This window comes from Danio aesculapii, chromosome 1 (assembly GCF_903798145.1).
Source record: "Danio aesculapii chromosome 1, fDanAes4.1, whole genome shotgun sequence".
Classification (NCBI taxonomy): Eukaryota; Metazoa; Chordata; class Actinopteri; order Cypriniformes; family Danionidae; genus Danio; species Danio aesculapii.
In genome coordinates, this window is record NC_079435.1 from 6,007,012 (window position 1) to 6,024,160 (window position 17,149).

At 38.5% G+C, this 17,149-nt stretch overlaps 1 pseudogene; it reads left to right on the forward strand.

The window, feature by feature from the left end:
* The first annotated feature begins 210 nt into the window (after positions 1-210).
* The window catches only part of LOC130223669 (polycystin-1-like), a 115,648-nt pseudogene continuing 98,709 nt past the window's right edge, over positions 211-17,149 (forward strand).

The following is a 17,149-nucleotide window of genomic DNA, read 5'->3' on the forward strand; positions in this document are numbered from 1 at the left end:
CCTCGACCAGTGGTTTTCTTTCTTTCTTTCTTTCTTTCTTTCTTTCTTTCTTTCTTTCTTAAAAGGAAAAGTCAATAATAAAAGGAACACAGCATCAGTAAACATTGAGTTTTAATGAACAGCAGTGTGTTTTTCGGATGAATCCTCGTCCAGTGGAGAGCAGCGGCACTGCATGATGAGGAGCGAGAGGAAGTTCTTCAGGAACTTCTGGCAGAGCAGAATCCAGAGTTTTTTTTTCCTCCCCTCCTCTTGTCTGGAGAAGAAGTGAATCTAGTTCCGTTAACGGAGGAATAGCGGGGGGACGTCATCGAAGTTGGGGGGAAAAAACGCGATTTCCGAACACTTTTCGCTTTCTGCGCCAATTCCCTTATGGAAAAACTGGGAAAAGAGTGAACTTTCCTCCGAGGAAAACTTCACCAACAGAAGAGGCGATGAGATGCGAGTGAGCGATGCCTTGTGGAAATGGACAGATTGCGTTTAAGCGAAAACATGGCGTCTGTCTCCCAAAGTTTGGATTATTTTCCAGCCTGCTCTTTGCACTGTGCTGCCTGGAGGCGCGCTCGGGCGTCAAGGCAGACGCGGGAGCGTGCAGCCCGTGCCCGGGTAACTGCTCCTGCACGGCGGCGGGACCCCAAAACTCTTGCGTGGTCAATTGCTCCCACATCGGACTAGATCAGGCCCCGGCGGCGTCCGACCTGCCCGCCGACACACATACACTGTAAGTGGCCGTCAGTTGAAGCCCCAGGCGGGTTTATAGGTGCTGATGTGGGTGTTTGTTGTTGTCTAGAAGGGATACAGCTGTGGATACTCACATCAATATACTTTTGTGACACTGTACAATAATAATTATTATTAGGGCTAGACGTTAATGAAATCTTAAATGGGTAATTTAATAAATAATATGAATAATGCTCGATGTAGGCCCAATTACTGTTGTTACATCACTGTAGTGTTAGAGTTAAAATTTAATGGCTAATTTAATGAATAATAATAACAATACTCTGTGCAATTATTACTATGTTTACATAGCTGTAAGGGTTAGGCCAGACGTTAATCAAATACAATTTAATGTGTAATTTAATAAATTATATGAATATTACTTGGTGTAAATATTGTTTTTACATTAACTTACTGTGTTAAGGTAGGGGTAGACGTCAATAAAATACAGTTTAATGGATAATTTAATAAATAATATGAATAATCCTCTTTGTAATTACTGTTTTAAATTACTGTGAGGGTATGGATAGACGTTATAATTAAATACAATTTAATGGATTAATTATAAGCAATTCTGGTTAACTTCCGATCTCAGCTGTATCCCTTCTAGCAACTACCTGGTCTGGCTGTGGTGACGGCTGGAGAATGTTGGCTGGTGTAATACTTCAGACTGCCACTGTTTATCTGTCAATCATTATGCCTCAGGATAAAGGAAAAGGTGGAGGCTTTTGGATTTTTTATTTATTTTGTAGTTGTTGTTTACAATTGTGCCAGTGTCTTAGTTGTATTCATTTGTACTTTTTTAAAGAAATATATAAAAACACATTTTGTTTTCCGCTTAGACACAGTACCAGATTTAAAAACATATAGAGACATTTATAGTACATACAGTGTTTTTCAACCATATTATAGTAAAGTGTTGCCTGCTGCAGTATCAATTATGAACTGAAAAGAACTTTAGGTTTTACCACAGTATTGCATAATAGATATAGTAGTGGAAAACTACAATATTGGATGATTTGTTTTTATTTCTGTAGTTGTTGTGTTAGCATAGCAACTAGAATCACCACAAAACATTCATTAAAATACTTTACTATAGTATGGTTCAAAACGATGATAAATTACTATAGTATTTGTTCATGTATGGTAAATCTAACTGTCAAGTGGTGTAAATGGTCAAATTTACCTCAGTATTGTGATACTTTTGTTGGCTTGTAGTAATGGTGCAGGCTGTTTTGTGGTTTTGTCACATGATAACAAAATGGCTTCCTGCATAACTCTACATATCTAGGGGATTGTACATTTATCCAACAGTTTTTATCATAAATACTAGTGTCGACTATAGTAAAGTGTATTATACTGTATATATTATAGAGTTTATAGCACTTCGTTAATGTAAGCTACAGCATACTGTAGTATTAACTATCGTGAACTTGTAAACAGTAATAAATACTGTATCTTTTAACTACAGTAAGCTAATATCGTTATTATAGTGATTGTAAACATTGTAACAATAGCAACAGTAGAATCACCACAACACGTTCATTCAAGTATTCTACTATAGTATTATTCAAAAGGACTATAAATTACTATAGTATTTTTTCATGTATGGTAAGTCTAATTGTCAAGCAGTGTAAATGGTTAAATTTACCTCAGTATTGTGATGCTTTTGATAACTTGCAGCAATAGTGAAGGTTATGTGTCACGAATATCAGCTATTTTGTGGTTTTGTCACATGATAACAAAATGGCTTCCTGCATAACTCTATATATCTGGGGACTGTATATTTATCCAACAGTTTTTATAGTAAATACTAGTGTCGACTGTTGTAAAGTGCATTATACTGTAGAGTTTATAACTTTCTGTTCATGTAAGCTCCAGCATACTGTAGTATTATTAACTATAGTAAACTCGTAAACAGTAATAAATGCTTTAGCTTTTTACTACAGTAAGCTAATATCATTAATATAGTTATTGTAAACATGAGATGACATAATTTGTTTATATTACTATAGTTGTTGTGTTACCATAGCAACAATAGAATTACTGCAACACTTTCATTCAAGTATTCTACTATAGTATTATTCAAAAGGACTATAAATTACTATAGTATTTTTTCATGTATGGCAATTGTCAAGCAGTGGTTAAATTTACCTCAGTATTGTGGTACTTTTGATAACTTGCAGTAATGGTGAAAGTTATGTGACTTGAATATCAGCTATTTCGTGAGTTTTGTCACATGAAAACAAAATGGCTTCCTGCATATCACTATACTTGGGAACCAAATGTTTATCCAAATGTTTTTTTATACTTAATACTATAGTGAAGTATATTATACTGTATATATTATGGCATTTATGGCTCTTTGTTAATGTGAGCTACATCATAATGTAGTATTAACTATCATGAACTCATAAACAGTAATAAATACTGTAGCTTTTTACTATAGTAAGGCAATATCATTAATGTAGCTATAATGTATGTAGCATAATTTGTTTATTTTACTATAGTTGTAGTTTTATCATAGCAACTATATAATTACCATAACAGACTAATTCAAGTGCTTTACTGTAGTATGGCTCAAAAAAACTAGCATGTTTTCATCACATGGATTATTGAAACGTACATATTTCTTCGAATGAAACATTCTCCTTTTCTATCTCTTGACATTTTTTGACTTTATGTCCTGTAAAAATGATTCATTCGCACTGCTATTACAGATTGCTGAACTGTAAAAAGAAATCTGTCAAAAAAGGTGCTTTGTCTGCCTCTGAGTGCTGGAAAAAAATTCATCTTTATGCGAAAGTGTGCGATGGCTGCACAAGGTTGTGTTAAATGTATGTATTTGAACACACACGACTGCTTGTTGTTTAGTATATGCATCAGAAGTTGCTGCAGGTAGACTTGAGGCTCGCTGCAAAACTGCGTCCTTGTGTCGAGAACACTGTGTTCTTTACTCTAGTTTCTGTGGCGCTCGAGCGTGAGCATGTGTTAACCATTCACATAGGCAGCAGATGTATGCGCACCGCACAGAGAGCTTTCAACTCTACTTAAAAAAAAGACCAAAATCAACCAGATCTGTCATTTTTATTAAGAGTGCAAAACATGCAACATACGTAAACACTAAACACATAAACCGCAATAGAACATTAATAACAGGAATGTGTATAAACAGAAAGGACAATCAGAATTAGGGTGATATTAGAAAAGATTTAATTTATTTCATTGTGATATTATATTTGCAATATACATTGAGATATGAATACAATTTCTCCAGATGGCTTCAATAGCTCTATTTGGAGTGAATTCATTAATTTAGATTGATTGTAATGATTTTGTAGGGGAAACAATCATGCAAATTAAATCTAATTAACAATTTAACAGTAAGTATAGGCTACACTTAAAAACATAGATAAACATAATAGAGAAAAAAAACGTGAAATAAACAGGGTTTTCTGGAGAGTCTAACAGTATTCAGAGACTGAATAGTTGTAAAAGAACACCAGTGTTGGGTAGGTTACTTATAACAACAGTTTGAACAAGTTGATGGTCGATTTAAAGCATCGAAAGGTATTTAGAGTCTGGAGTCTGGACATAGACTGAATTTTACAGCAATATTTTTGTTGTTACGCTCAATGAAATCAAAGTAATGTCTGTATTTCCTCTTGAAGAAGCAACCACTAGCTGTCAGCAGCTATTTCAGCATTATTTTAGCTTGCGTTGTCCAGCAATTAAAAAAAGCGAATGTTCATTAACTGACATTGCAGCGGAAAACGTGATTTGAAAAAAGCAAATATTGTTTATTAAAATCTGTATTTGTAATGTAAGTACAGTGCATCTGGAAAGCATTCATAGTGCTGCAATTTTTCCATGTTTTTTATGTTACAGCCTTATTCCAAAATGTATTAAATTCATTTATTTCCTCAAAATTCTATATACAATACCCCATAATACCCCAATTTATAAAAATAAAAAAGCTGAAAAATCACATGTACATCAGTATTCACAGCCTTTGCTCAATACTTTGTTGATGCACCTTTGGCAGCAATTACAACCTCAAGTCTTTTTGAAAATGATGCCACACGCTTTGCACACCTGTCTTTGGGAATTTTTGTCTATTCCTCTTTGCAGTACCTCTCAAGCTCTATCAGGTTGGATAGGAAGCGACGGTGTACAGCCATTTTCAGATCTCTCCAGAGATGTTCAATAGGATTTAGGTCTGGGCTCTGGCTGGGCCACTCAAGGAGTTGTTGTGAAGCCCATCCATTGATATTTTGGCGGTGTGCTTTGGGTCATTGTCCTGCTGGAAGATGAACCGTCACCCCAGTCTGAGGTCAAGAGCACTCTGAACAGGTTTTCATTCAGGATGTCTCTGTACGTTGCTGCATTCATCTTTCCCTCTATCCTGACTAGTCTTCCAGTTCCTGCTGCTAAAAAACATCCCCACAGCATGATGCTGCCACCACCATGCTTCACTGTTGGGATGGTATTAGCTGGTGATGAGCGGTGCCTGGTTTTCTCCAAACGTAACACCTGGCATCCACTTCAAAAAGTTCAATTTGATTCTCATCAGACCAGAGAATTTTGTTTCTTATGGTCTGAGAGTCCTTCAGATGCCTTTTGGCAAGTTCCAGACGGGGAGTGGCTTCAGTCTGGCCACTCTACCATACAGGCCTGATTGGTGGATTGCTGCACAGATGGTTGTCCTTCTGTAAGGTTCTCCTCTCTCCACAGAAGAACACTGGAGCTCAAACAGAATAACCATCTGGTTATTGATCACCTCCCTGACTAAGACCCTTCTCCCCCAATCACTCGGCTTAGATGGCCGGCCAGCTCTAGGAAGAGTCCTAGTTGTTCCAAACATATTCCACTTACGGATGATGGAGGCCACTGTGCTCATTGGAACTTTCAGAGCAGCAGAAATATTTCCATAACCTTCCCCAGCCTTGTGCTTCTAGACAATTCAGACAATTCCTTTGTCTTCATTATTGGTTTGTGCTTTGACATGCACTTTCAACCCTGGCACCCTATATAGACAGTTGTATGCCTTTTCAAATCATGTCCAATCAACTGAATTGACCACAGGTGAACTCCAATGAAGCTGCTGAAACATCTCAAGAATGATCAGTGGAAACAGAATGTACCTGAGCTCAATTTAAAGCTTCACGCCAAAGGCTGTGAATACTTCTGTACATGTGATTTTTCAGCTTTTTTATTTTTAATAAATTTGCAACAATTTCAAAAACTCCTTTTTCACATTGTCATTATAGGGTATTGTGTGTAGAATTTTAAGGAAATAAATAAATGTAATATTTTATAGAGTGTACATTTCTCCATGTTTGAAAAGTCATTATTGGCATTTAAAGCAACAAAGATAGCTAAAATGACCTGATTTTACAAACAGCCCTTCCAATCTCTGAGTACAAATGTACGAACACAGTTATTCTGTTATCCCTCTAAAGTAATGTTGTTCCTCTAATTTGGCTCCAAATATCAGGTGAAAATGGTAACTGTGGCTGTACAAAATAGTGTATCGCTCAGTAATTATACATCCATGATATTTACAATTTAGGCTTTTCTATCTATGTTTCTCTTTTTATATGAAGAAAAAAGGCAGCATAAAATAATTGATAGTATCAAATGACCAACCTATTTTTTTTAGTTTGCCGATAATAATAATGATAGCGGTTTTGTTTGAATATATTCATTTCTGAAACGCAATCTCATACAGGCATGCAGCAGAACGTTATTGGATTTGGACCATTATCACCCACAAAAAAGACACAGTTGATTGAACACGTACAGAGCTAATAACAGAGCCAGATGTCATGATATTGCTTTCATGCAATTGGACTGTAAGCTTTTGATAGTTACTGAGATTAAAAGTTTATGACAATGTTTCTAGTTTTACAATTGTGAGGATTCATTATTATGCTGGAGTTTGTTTCATTTATTAAGTTCATGAAGAAAAGGATGCTTTTATTGGACAACAGAAGTTGCCTATTTACCTTGTTGCATCGTTTTTAACAAAATCCTTATTTTTTTCTCTTATAAATATATTTTTAAATATTAAAAGTAGGTGCAACAGATAATCCAAAAATAATGCAAAAATGATCTGAAGTGATTAACTGTAAGACGTGGGACGTAAAATACTGAAAACGTTGTTATTAGTGACACCGATGGCCGTTAAATGAACTGCAAGAACCTGAATGTAATTTGATTGGCGTGATTCTGGAGTCAGATCTGAGTTTCAGTAGCCATGTCAAAGCAGTAACTAAATCAGCATACTATCATCTCAAAATTACTGCAAGAATTAGATGCATTTCCAGTGAGGAAACGTGTTCATGCTTTTATGACCAGCAGGGTGGATTACTGTAATGGACTCCTCATTGGCCTTCTCAAAAAGAGAGTCAGACAGTTGCAGTGCGTCCAGAACGCTTCTGCCAAGATTCTGACCAGAACCAGAGATTCAGAGATCATCACACCTGTCCTCAGGTCTTTACACTGGCTCCTGCAAAATCAAACAGTACAATTAAGTAAACTAAATGAGTTCCTTTGACTTACATTCTTTGATGAAAGTTTATTGAACTTAATGGAAACAAGTTACGTGAACTCAAGCTTTGACTCTATTAGACTAAACTTAAACTGAACGAGTTCCCCTAACCATGCAGATTTCTAGCATGCTTTAATATAAATGTAAAAAATTAAGTGTTATTGTGTATTTTCTTAATATGATTAACATGGGAGACACGATTTTGACTTTGAGATTTACGGTACAAATAATATAAAACTAAATAAAACTCTACTAACTCTAATTACAGATCCAGTTAAGTCAACAAAACTTACATTTCCAATTAATTGAATCAAGGCAGGCGGCACGGTAGCTCAGTGGTTAGCACTGTAGCCTTACAGCAAGAAGGTCACTGGTTGGAGTCCCGGCTGGCACTCAAACCTTCTGTGTGGAGTTTGCATGTTCTCTCCGTGTTTCCTCCGGGTGCTCCGGTTTCCCCCACAGTCCAAACACATGCGCTTTAGGGGAATTGGATTAACTAAATTTGCCGTAGTATATGTGTGTAAATGTGAGTGTGTATGGGTGTTTCCCAGTACTGAGTTGCAGCTGGAAGGGCATCCGCTGCATATAAACATATACTGCAATAGTTGACGGTTCATTCCGCTGTGGCGACCCCTGATAATCAGGGACTAAGCCGAAGGAAAATGAATGAATGAATGAATTAAGGCAATGAGTTGCACAATTTACTTTAGTAAACGTAAAACAAGTTGATACTTGCGGTGAAGCTGTTCAGAAAACATCTAAACACAACAACAATGTAAAAATAGTTGCATCTTTTACAATTCAACAGCATCACGTCGACAGATAAACTCATTAAACAACACTAATAATATTATCACTCAGTATATTTGACACTTTAGATGATATAATGTGAGATTATAAACTCAAGAAAGTATTTTAGCTGTTTGTTTGAACTACTTGTGTAAAATGAGCTGAATCAACACTATTCCTGAGGTTTTTTTGTGTTGGACAACTGAATTACTTTATGTTCAATCAACTTGAATTTGTAAAAACAGTTAAGTTAATGTTGGAATATTGAATCAATTCCATGCGTGTTCAATAAAAAAGGTCAGGAGAGGTTTTTCTTCATTGTCAAAAATTGTAACAATTTATTGGGTGCAAATGAATAATTCGATTCACAGAATTCTGTTATCCTCAATGCAATGCAAGAGTTACATTCAGAAGCTGCGCAACCGTTTTCATTTCCTGACTTCAACTTATATAGGCAGCTGATATTACCAGGTGGAGTTTAGTGAAATTCGTCATTTGCCAATCATTGTCCAGTCCTCCATTGGCCGCACCCCAGACATAAGTTTTCAGACTCTTTTTCTACGAATTTTCTGCACAACAATAGTAGCATAAGACGTTCTGTGTTCTGTGTTCAGTTTTAACACCTTTCTTCAGATAGGAAGTTTCTGCAGAGCTGAATTTAATTTTGGACCAGCATTTATCTACTTCTGCAAAAATGCTAATTAGTATGCACAGCATCCCACGCACAACAGTAGAAGTTCAGTTAATATATGACCATTAAATGACCAATACAAATAATTATTTGATGAAAAGAAAAAGAGACAAAAATAATAAACAATACATTCCTTTTTCCCAACATTAACTTAATCGATTTGTGTTGGGACAACATGTTCAACAGTTCTACACCTCCATCATTGAATCAGTCATCTGCACATCAATAACTGTCTGGTTTAGCTCAGCTACTAAATACGACCTCCAAAGACTACGTCGAATAGTTCGGACTGCTGAGCGAATCACTGGTACAACCCTTCCTACTCCCCAAGAACTGTACTTATCCAGAGCGAGCAGAAGGGCTGCCAAAATCACTCTGGACCCCTCACACCCAGCACACTGCCTCTTTGAACTTTTACCTTCTGGTCGACGCTACAGAGCACTGCGCACCAGAACAGCCCGACACAGAAACAGTTTCTTCCCTCAGGCAATCCATCTCATGAACACTTGATGATAATAATTGCAAAACCAACAACACTACTTGCTATACACTATTATACACATATACACTTATTTAACAACACACATGCTAATTTGCACATAACAGCTGCACATATAACGTTGTATATAGTAATAAACACGTACATACACTTGTCAATCTGTATATTAGCACTCACTACTTCTATTTAAAAAAAAAACATATTTATGATCTGTTTTTTGTCCTGTCTCTGTAATCCTGTTGCACTGTAGAAGCTCTGTCACCAAAACAAATTCCTCGTATGTGTGAACACACCTGGCAATAAAGCTCTTCTGATTCTGATTCTGATGAAGGAATTGTGTGGAACCCTGCAACTCTACAGTGTAGTTCAAATGAAACTTTTTTCTTTTTGCATGACATTAATATTACTGCACATAAAGGCACAAAGCATAATTAAGCCTAATAATTTATCATTTAAAATATATTTTGTGGGATATACTGTAAATATATCATTTAAATATAAATAATTTCATAAATAATTAAATAATTGAGACATTTTTGTTGCGTGATTTAAATAATTTTAGTTGTGCGATAATGTTGCCACAGAAATAATTGTGATAAGTGATATTTTTAGGCCATTTTAAGACCACGACAGCATGATAATAATAATAAAACAAGGCATAAACCCTTTCAAAGGCCGAAAACATTTCATTTTAAAGGTTAATTAAATGATGCAATTTAATATTGAATTAGTAAATGTCCTAATATAAAACTTAAATGTCGATGTAGAATGGGAAATATCTGTACGTTATTTTTGAATGTGCAATCAGTTTGTCGAGCTCGTGTCCATGTATGGCTGGATAATATATTGATAATGGCGGCACAGTGGCTTAATGGTTAGCACTATCACCTCAAAGCAAGAAGGTGGCTAGTTCGAGTCCCAGCTGGGTCATTTATGTGTGGAGTATGCACGTTCTCCCCGCGTTGGCGTGGGGTTACTTTGGGTTTCACCCCACAGTCCAAACACATGCGCTATAGGTGAGTTGATGAGCTAAATTGGCCATAGTGAATGAGTGTGTGTGTGTGTGTGTGTGAATGTGAGATTGTATGGGTGTTTCCCAGTACTGAGTTGCAGCTGGAAGGGCATTCGCTGCATATAAACATATACTGGAATAGTTGGCGGTTCATTCCACTGTGGCAACCCCTGATAAATAAGGAACTAAGCTGAAGGAGAGTGAGTGAATATTGATAATAGTCAGTATATTGATTATTGTGACAGGCCGAAGCATAATACGAATATAAAGGACATTTTAGCTGAGCAAAGAGCTTTTCAGTCTAGACAAACTGAGGGATACAATTAGAAAATAAAGTGAGTTTTGGGGGTTTTATCTCACTCACACACACACACGCACACACACACAGAGTTTTAAGAGCTGTAGGGCTTCTAGAGTGTTAAATGAGTGACCACTCCTCCTCTTCCTCTTCCTCTTTCAGGAGATGGACGATCACCTTTCCTTTGTTGTAATAATGAAAGGGGGTCTGCTTAAAATTAATTACTCATAAAAGCCTGTCGTCAAGGTGACCTTTTTGCAGTGACACACACTCCGATAGAGACGTAGACACACATGCACACACATTTAAAGAAACAGAAATCGAGACACACATACTTACAGATGCAGACAGACAAACACACACACAAACACACACACTCTACATCAGCGCAGCATATTTGGATGGAGCTGTATCTGGCAGCTCGCCTTGTCTCTCAAATTCACATCTGCCGTGTGCTGGATCTACACTCTTCACTTTCCATCCGCTCCTACACACACACACACACACACACACACACTCTTCCTGAAGAACGCTCCAGCTCCTTTTCCCATTCCTGAGAGCTTTCTTCACTCTTTTCCTCTAGTCATTCTGAACCACTCTTAAACTCACATGAGAGTTTGAACGCAGCTCTTAAAGACCTTGACAGGAACATGGCTAGGCCCACACGAAATCTGCGCGTGCAGAATTCTGCAGATTTTCCACAGCCGCAGATTTTCCGCAGATATTCCACAGAATTCGGCAGATTAGTAGAGACTAAGCCAAAGGAAAATGAATGAATGAATAAAAAAGCAAAATAGGAGTCTTTTCAGGATCAGATGGATCCTCACAGAATAGATCAGACTTTTTCCACTGTTCGTTTCTGTGTCTTTTTTTCCCTCCAATTTTTCTTTTTTCCCTGATCTTGGAAATGGAGACATCATTGTGTGGAAAGGAAACAGTAGACTGAGAAGAAGAAGGGCTGAATTCCTGCACTCTCCTCTTCTCTCTCTCTCTCTCTCTCAGAAGTGGTTTAATCGCGCCAAGACGAGTTTCAGTCTGTGTACGTGTGTTTTACAGACTCTCTGACCAGATGCACCGGAGGTTTATTTTGTTGCCATGACAGCCTCCGCACGATGACATCACTCGTACACAGAAGCCCAGACACACATGCTGCGTCCCAATTCGCCCACTTATACTACGCTCTTTTTGTGTTCGTTCACTTTATGTATAACAATAAAGAATGCAAGCGTTGGGAGATACTACCAACGTCCCTTGAAGTGAAGTCATATCACTCGGCGGCCATCTTTGAAACACCTCTCGGGCAGTATGCTCGGGCATTCTGTCTGAATGGGGAAATATCAAACTCTCCAGAACTGTTTGCCAAGCTTACGATCACATTACATATTAGGAATCACTAATAAACTTAAAAACAGCCGGCTCATAAGTTGTTTCTAAACGTTTGAATCAAACAAAATCAGCATGTTTTCATGTTGCCCAAGCTAATGCGCATGCACACTCGAAAGTAACGAGATCACGACACCGACCACATTTATGGGCGTTCCACACATTATCTTCCTCTGGATAATGATCATCAGATCACGCTGGTCAGTAATCCACAACTTGGTCTTGATGGTGAATCTCCTCCAGAAATGACAGCGACTCTGTTTACAAGTTTGTAGGCGTTTGAGTAGTTGCTGTCATGTGATTTGCGTTTGACGGGACAGATTGTATCTCGCGTTCAATTTATACAGATTACAAAACCAGTGTAGTTGGTTCAATTAAAAGATTTGTGAGCTTTATGTGGATATATTTCTCATGTTTGTAAAGCAAGTATTCGCTGAGGTAAAAGCACAAGTCTGGTCTGAACTTTTCCCCAGGAGAATCGTCAGTCTATAGTGATCAATGATTGGCTCCTGTACTAGTATGCGAGGCTTCATATTGATCGTTACACTTTTCCCTAACTATACGAGTGACACGTTTTGTGTATTCAAGAGTCTTTGATACTACTTCCTCATTAACCGACCATTAGTTACGAGCCCTGTCAATCATCTTGACACATCATGCATGTTTCTTTCATAATTATGCGCATTCAGAAGTTAATGACCAAACATGTCTCTCAGTCTATCAGTTCGCATTGTTGTTGCAGATGAAATATAACACCGGAAACATGATTTCAATATTCTCCTGTAGGCTAGTTATTAATTAAGTCATTCAAAAACACGGTTGGTCTCATGTATCCGCCATGTTTGTTGTTTGTTTACACTTTTGAGCCACGTTTGTAGTTCTAATAGAATTCATGTCCAACTTGCAGTGTATTGTGGGTAATATACACCATCTGGGAACCTTGGCATCTGGGTGTTTACTTTTTTGTGTCTATCTATCTATCTATCTATCTATCTATCTATCTATCTATCTATCTATCTATCTATCTATCTATCTATCTATCTATCTGTCTGTCTGTCTGTCTGTCTGTCTGTCTGTCTGTCTGTCTGTCTGTCTGTCTGTCTGTGTCTGTCTGTCTGTCTGTCTGTCTGTCTGTCTGTCTATCATTCTGTCTGTCTGTCTGTCTGTCTGTCTGTCATTCTGTCTGTCTATCATTCTGTCTGTCTGTCTGTCTGTCTGTCTGTCTGTCTGTCTGTCTGTTTATCATTCTGTCTGTCTATCATTCTGTCTGTCTGTCTGTCTGTCATTCTGTCTGTCTGTCTGTCTGTCTATCTATCATTCTGTCTGTCTGTCTGTCTGTCTGTCTGTCTGTCTGTCTGTTTATCATTCTGTCTGTCTGTCTGTCTATCATTCTGTCTGTCTGTCTATCATTCTATCTGTCTGTCTGTCTGTCTGTCTGTCTGTCTGTCTGTCTCTATCTATTACTCTATCTATCTGTCCGTCCGTCCGTCTGTCTGTCTGTCATTCTGTCTGTCTATCATTCTGTCTGTCTGTCTATCATTCTGTCTGTCTATCATTCTATCTGTCTGTCTGTCTGTCTGTCTGTCTGTCTGTCTATCTATCTATCTATCTATCTATCTATCTATCTATCTATCTATCATTCTGTCTGTCTGTCTGTCTGTCTGTCTGTCTCTATCTATTACTCTATCTATCTATCTATCTGTCTGTCTGTCTGTCTGCCCACCCGCCCGTCCGTCCGTCCGTCCGTCCGTTCGTCCGTCCGTCCGTCCGTCCGTCCGTCCGTCCGTCCGTCCGTCTGTCCGTCCGTCCGTCCGTCCGTCCATCTATCTATCTATCTATCTATCTATCTATCTATCTATCTATCTATCTATCTATCTATCTATCTATCTATCTATCTATCTATCTATCTATCTATCTATCTATCTATCTATCTATCTATCTATCTATTCATCTGTTCATTAAAGACCAATTGAAGTGGTGTGTGTGTGTATGTTCAGACAGCTGGGCTTCTCCTACTGTGACTATTTAAAGAGGTCGTATAAGAGCAGATAAAGGGTTATGTAATACGACCGTGTAAATAAAGTTGGAGCTGAAGTATTCTGACCTACTGTGATAACACTTCACTCATGTGAGTTCCACATTCCAGCACACTAGCTGTTGTTTTGTGTGTCACTGTGTCTTTAAGACTTCTGCTTATGAATGAATGGCATCTGTTGTGATTGGCTAAGCTGTACGTCAGTCAACAGGCCATATGTAAATGTGGGCGGTCATATGTTAATGAGCTCACGGCTCTAACATCATGCTTTGTTTAGGTTAATATTGCTGTTTGATTTCAGTAAATGTTTGGATGGACTGAAGAGGAGCTTTGCATTGTGAGCACTGGAAGTTTATTTAATTAAAACTAAAGTATGAAACTTAATATGATGGCAAATCCTAGTAAAATGTTACATCTCTAATTTAAAAAAAAACTAAAACACAATGTAGGATAACAATAATTAAATTTTTTGTGCTGATTTTAACCTGGACGATTTCTCGGCAGGCTTTATGAGACTGGGAAGGCTGTGGGACGGGTGTTTAGCTACTATATGATGTCACTTTTGGGGTTTTTGAGGTGCCTTTGATGTGGTTCGACTTCATTGATTCAGTGAGTCAACAAATGATTCTCTGGCTCAGTGAGTCGCTTCATCAGTCCGCAAATGATTCAGTGAGTCATTGTGCAGCTGCTCCGTGGTTCGGCCCCTGCCGGCTCCGCTCCCAGTGTGTTGTTTTGATAGGTGTGATACTTTCCCTCTGACACACACACACATGAAACACTTCTCAAAGGACTAGTTCTGTTAGTAATAGCAGAATATAGTGATCAATTAAAATGTAATTGTCTTCGCTGTAATCAGTTGATATCTGTCATTGAAATTATGTGTGTGTGTGATGTTTAGTCTCAGTGTTTGATGTAGTTTGTCTGTGACTCAGTTTGTTTATACGTGTGTGTTGTGTGGAGGTTTGCGGAGCGCTGTACGGCCAGCTGGGATTCAGACAGATCATGAGCCCGCAGGAAAACAGACACCGTGTCCCCAGTAAAGAGATCCTGCTGCCATTGTTTGCAGAATACAGCTTCATAATCCTCCATCAAAATGTTACAGCTCCTGAGATACCTTCAGCATATATGACAGCAGTCTGAAAGTGATCCCTGGTGAAAGATTCAGATATGTTTACAGATCTCAAGAGTTGTCAAATATCACACAGATCGGCAAACACAACCTAAAAGTTTTGCGAACGTTTGCGAAGTGTACATTTGTTTATTCGATGTTTGACGTAGTCTCGACTGAAACATGGAGAGGGCGGAGCATAGAGTAGCTCCTCCCCTTTTCAAAAAACAGCCAATGGTGTTTCGTTTTTATCACAGCTCTGCAAGTAAAAACGCGTCAAATGAATAGCAAATGAGAAGCGTCTTGAAGGGGGCGGGGTATGTCAGACACCATTTGACTGGGTCAGAAGATTAGATGACAAACTGAAGTATGAGGTGATGTCACAAAAATTTTTGATCCATTAGGCGGAAGTGACGAACTGCAAGTAGGTGGCAACAGCCGGCTATCAGCCGTTTAGGACGGGGCTATCAGTAATTTAGGGCGAGGCTATCAGCAATTTAGGGTGGAGCTATCAGTAATTTAGTGTGGACTGTGGAGTTCTCAGTCCTTTAGGGCGGAGCTATCAGTCATTTAGGGCAGAACTATTAGTCATTTAGGGTGAAGCTATCTGTCCTTTAGGGCGGAGCTATCAGTAGTTTAGGGTGGAGCTATTTGTCCTTTAGGGCGGAGCTATCAGTAATTTAGGGCGGAGCTATCAGTAATTTAGGGTGGCGCTATCAGTCCTTTAGGGTGGAGCTATCAGTACTTTGGGGCGGAGCTATCGATAATTTAGGGCAGAGCTACCAGTAATTTAGGGTGGGGCTATCATTAATTTAATGAGGAGTTATCAGTCCTTTAGAGAAGAGCTATCAGTAATTTTGGGTGGAGCTACCAGTCTTGTAGGACGGAGCTATCTGTAATTTAGGGCAGAGCTATCAGCCTTTTAGGAGGTGGCTATCAGTAATTTAGGACAGGGCTATCAGTAATTTGGGGTGCTCTATCAGTAATTGAGGGTGGAGCTATCAGTCCTGTAGGGCGGAGCTATCTGTAGTTTAGGGTGGAGCTATCAGCCTTTTAGGAGGGGGCTATCAGTAATTTAAGGCTAGGCTAGCAGTAATTTAGGGCGGAGCTGTCAGTCCTTTAGAGCAGAGCTATCAGTTCTTTAGGGCAGAACTATCAGTAATTTAGGGTGGAGCTACCAGTCTTGTAGGGCGGCGCTATCAGTAATTTTGCATGGAGCTACCAGTCTTGTAGGGCGGCGCTATCAGTAATTTAGGCCGGAGCTATCAGCCATTTAGGACAGGGCTATCAGTAATTTGGGGTGGTCTATCAGTAATTTAGGGTGAAGCTATCAGTCCTGTAGGGCGGAGCTATAAGTAGTTTAGGGTGGAGTTATCAGCCTTTTAGGAAGGGGCTATCAGTAATTTAGGGCGGGGCTAGCGGTAATTTAGGGTGGAGCTATCAGTCCTTCAGGGTAGAGCTATCAGTAATTGAGGGCGGAGCTATCAGTCATTTAGGATGGGGTTATCAGGAATTGAGGGCAGGGCTATCAGTAGTTTAGGGCAGAGCTATCAGTCCTTTAGGTTTGGCACTGTCTGTAATTTAGGCCAGAGCTACTAGTCTTTTAGGGTGGAGCTTTCACTTCTTTAGGGCAGTGCTATCAGTGGGTGTCTCGTTTCTGCTCTGAATTTGCCCATTCATTAATCTTTCTTCATTTTATTAGCAACACTCATCTTTCAAAAATGGAGTCTATTCCCAATGAATGAAATCGGCACTGCTCTACATTGGTTTATAATTATAGGACCATTTCAAGTGGATGTACGTCACAATAGCAGAAAAAAAGAACTTCCATTTCATGGCCACTTTTAAATGGAGACTTGTAATTTTATGAGACAATTTAATTCTTAACTCCTAAATAGAAATGACTTCATGTGTATTTTTAGTCTTGCTGTTTTTTCAGCGGACCGTTCCATTACTCTTGCATTTTAGTATAAAAACTACACTGTAAAAAATGTCAGAAAATTAGCAGTTTTCTATATTTAATTATTCATGTTTTTATTTTTCCTGTTTATTTATGCTTTTGAA